We start from the raw sequence: 4,445 nt of genomic DNA on the forward strand, positions 1-4,445 counted from the left end.
CCCTTTCCTCACCTTCGTTCTAGCCCCAACACTCCGGTGAAGGAAACAGTCTCCTACCCTCGGTTTGACCGACAGATCTAACGGCCCCCTATCCTCTCTCCTTTTCCCCCCCTCCGAGGAACCACCGTCCGGGAGCTGAGCCGACTGCTGCCTCAAGAACCAGCCCCGACTCCAGTCAAGACCAACAGCTGTCCCTGGACGTTCAGCGTAGGAAGACCCATCACCTCGGACCCGGAACCTGCAATCCTTTGGAACTCTCTTTTCCCTTGTGCCCTACCCTTGAAAAACTGTACTATAATAAACACCGGCTACGAGATAGCCCACTACATACGGCCTCCACGCTTGTTATTCCGGTCCGCTCCCACCCCACGCTTACAGGTGGTGTCAGAAGTGGGATTAACCGGAAGCATGGAGGCCGCGGTACAGAAGTTAGCAGACTCCCAGGAACAACTAGGAAAAATGATGGAGCTGTTCTTGAAAACGGCCGAAGAAGACAGAGGGCAGTTACACGATGTCCTGAAGGGTCAGGGCACCGCTCAGGACCAGGCTTTGGGGAAACTCACCGACGTTCTAGGCCAACAGCGACTCACCACATCCCTTCCTTCCATGGTTCTCCAAAAGTATGTACCGGGAGAGGACCCGGATTTCTTTTTTACTAATTTTGAACGGCTGGCTCAAGCCGCTGCCTGGTCTCCCGACCGGTGGGGTCATTATCTTGGTCCTTTACTGACTGGCGAATTACAGGCAGCATTCCAACAGGCTAATGTACAGGGACTGACCCCCTATGCGGACATCAAGACCTGTATCCTTGAGAGATTAGGCATCGATGACGAGACCTATCGGGTACGGCTCCGCCAAGCAAAAGAGGGACCACAGGAGACACCGAGAGCCCTCTCCTTCAGGATTAAAGACCTGGCTGATCGTTGGCTGAAGTCCTCTACCGCCACTAAAGAAGAAATTCTCTCGAAGATTTATCTGGAGCAGTTTCTGGCTTCGATCCATCCTGCCACCCAAAAATGGGTCCGTCAGCATGCACGTCTGACCCTAGACAACGCGATAGAAATCGCCAGCGCGTACAGCCGCGCCCAGGACTTGCAGAAGCCCAAGGAAGAGCATAGCCACCGACCGCAAGCACATGGACACACCCGAGGCCCCCGTCCTTTCTGTAGGAAGGTACATCCTGACTATGGTTGCCCCCAACTTTTTGCCCTGTGTTTTAGCTGGTTTTGGACATAGTCGACCTGGGACCCTGCCAATCAGGACCCCAGGCCTACTGCTCTCTCTTTAAAATGGATTCCATGTACCCTAGGTACATTTCCAATTGGTACTGGGCCACCCTATCAGACCCTGTAACTCAGGGCATGGGTGCACCCAGGGCTGCCAGGGGCTGCAGCATGTATTATGCCACCCCTGGCTGGCCTCCTAAATTTGACACAACTGGCTGCATGACAGCTGGGGCAAAGTCGTGTAATCACCCTTTGCTGTAGGTGTAGTATACCTATACCTAACCCTAAAATGGACACACAGATTCCTATCAGTCACTCCTATGGCAGGCCTTGACAATCCTGAAGGCAGAGTGCTTGGAATCGTGTGAGATGGTGCTCTGGCATGAGCTGAGCCTGTCTGCAGCTTGCGGAATCAAGTCCTAATAGCTGTTCCATGATATCGCATACCATATACTCTTAAGTGCATTATAATCCTCGCGGTTAAATGCTAACTTTGGTATTGCTTTATCAAAACATGTTGAGTAAGGTGTCATACGAATTGGAATACTAAACCCTCGCCAATTCTGGCGACGGGGTTAGCATTCCACCCTTCTAGAGGGACACGACATGTATGTAACTGTGAACCCCGGTTAAAGTTAACTAAAGCCTCAGCTCCACAAAATGGATGCTGCCACCACAGACACGAGTCTGACCTTCTGCTGCTGGGAGTCCTTCCAGCGAGGGAGGCTTGGACAAAGGGTTTCCTGTCCGGGGCGGTGCTAGCACCATCCCAGACATGGTTTTGTGTATCCTGGGTAGGCATGGCTTTACAGGAAGGTGACTGCTGAGTGGCACCCCGGTGCTCACTACGCATAGGCCGGTCTGAACCAGTTCCAGGGGCACATCAGCCCCTGGCCTGGGGAAGTCCGGCATGGCAGAGGGGTGTAACCACCCCCCTCCTAGTCCCACCCATAGGCAGGACCTAGTCACCGGGTCAGCCCCCTTTTTTAGTATAAAGATGGGAGCGGGCCCCCTGTTCAAACTAGATCATCTTTGGAATCAAGACACGACTTTCTTCGAAAGGACTTCAAGATTTCTTCATCAAGATTCTCCCTTGTGGCTAAGGAGTAGTCACCCTGCATCCGCAGGCACCATCCTAAAGAACACTGCGGTCTGCTGCAAGTCCTTCATCACGAATCCGACGACCCAGCTCGACGAGACCCGACTTCCCTGGCACCTCTGACCTCTACTCACCTCTACAGCAAAGCTGAGAACCGTGAGTGCGACGAGACCTCGAGGGACCGACGATCGCCAAGGCTGCACGACATCTTTACACCAAGCCCACCGTGTCCTCCACTGGTGAGTGCTTTGGGGTCCGAGAAGCCCCGACCCTGCGCAGCTCCAGCACCCAAGGTCAGCCTCCCTGCATCTCCACGATCTGCGTGGGGCCCTTCTGCTGTTTGCTGTGCACCGCGTTGTTTGGCTACTAGCCGGCTGGCTTGTGGCCTTCTGAACGACGCCCGACGACATCACTGCTGCTGGTCTGGTTGCTCCAGACTGGCCCTTGCTTCCTTCTTGAAGAGAGGCACCCCGGACCCTCCTGGTCCACTCCAGACGCCATTTTAGGTCCACCGCGTGGGCTTGAATTTGCCAAGGCTTTGTTGCCCAATCCTGGGTCCAGCGACGCCGACAGCTTCTATCTTCGTGGGACAGCTCGATCCTCCTTCCTGGTCGCCGACAACGCCTCCTGGTCCGTGAGATCTCCGAGTACAGCGTCACCCACTCACCTAGTCGAGGTGGCTACCATCCGGTGCCCTTCTGGTGCCCACTGACTACTGGCTAGTAGTCTCGAACTTGGTCCCCTCTGCTTTCAGGTGTCATCTTCCATCGATCCAGGCTTGGATCCACCGAACTTTCTTCACTGGTCGCCTGCCAGCAACTTCTTTCTTCCAGGCTCCTGGTCCGTCAACGAGGATTCCCGACGTCTTTTGAGTCCTATGCAGCTGCAGCCCCTGGGCTAGGTAACTTCGGCATTTCGGTGCCCCAGCATAGCCTCACTATCCAAGGGTCAGAATCTACTTTCGTTTTCCTCCTACCAGGTCGGGTTCGCCCGAGAACACTAACTTTGCAATTTCTAGCTACCATAGACTTTGTCCCGCATCACGCTTGAGAGTGCACACTCTGCACCCGAGTCCCCTGAGTCTCCTAGAAGTAATCTAACGATTCTATAGTCAAGTCCTAGCGATTCCAAAGCCTATTAGTACCGTACTTACCTGCTAGTAATTTCGCATTCCACTTTTCAAGTATATGGTTTTCCGTGCCCCTCGGGCATTTGTATATACTGTGCTAACTTAAGTATTTTGATAAGAGTTTTGGTTTGTGCTTAGTACCCTGTCCTCATAAAGAGTACAGGGCTGTTGTGATTCTTAATAAATAACTGTTTATTTTCATAACACTTGTGTGGTGTCCTTTCACTTGGCATTCAAGGGGTATATGTGTGGTATAACAGCTGGCTTAACACGCCCTCTCGAGTCTTTAGCCTTAGACTGCTCGTATCCACGCTACTAGGATAGCTGGTCTATAAGGTTGACTTACAACCAATCATCAATAAGGGTTGCTGGACTGATACATAGTGTTCACTAGAATAGTGAGCACTGCATATCAGGCCACCTTCTCACACTTTCCTGGCCAGGAAACCTGACCCTCCCCCTCTGTTCCCTTGCCCGGTGATGGCCAGATCCCCACCACCTGGCCCCCAGTGCTACAATTTTGGGGGTTACGGGCACATCGCCCGGGTATGTCCACAAAAAGAAGAGCCAATGGAGGTGGGAGTAGCCCGAAACTATGTATGTCTCTCCTCGGGGACCTCCCCTCCCGCTTTTCGTCGGCCAGTACGAATAGACCGACACCCGGTATTGGCCCTTGCAGACACTGGATGCAGACAGAGCGTGCTCAGACCCCAAGAGCTACCCACCCGGTAGGACCAATGACCGGTACAGTGGCCATCCAGTGTGTACATGGAGACACAAAGGTGTACCCGACCGCCAATATTCAAGTACAACACCCCCTGGATCCTGGAAGCACCCTGACTGTGGGGCTTGTTCCTTCCCTACCTGAACAGGTTATTTTGGGCAGTGATTATCCTGGTCTTCCTCGCCTTCTCCAAGACACCACCGCCAGCTTAGAGAAATGGTGGTCTGAAGCCCCTTTTTCCGGCAGCCCTCCACCAGTCGGAACATC

Source organism: Lissotriton vulgaris, unplaced genomic scaffold (genome assembly GCF_964263255.1).
Source record: "Lissotriton vulgaris unplaced genomic scaffold, aLisVul1.2 SCAFFOLD_331, whole genome shotgun sequence".
Taxonomy (NCBI): Eukaryota; Metazoa; Chordata; class Amphibia; order Caudata; family Salamandridae; genus Lissotriton; species Lissotriton vulgaris.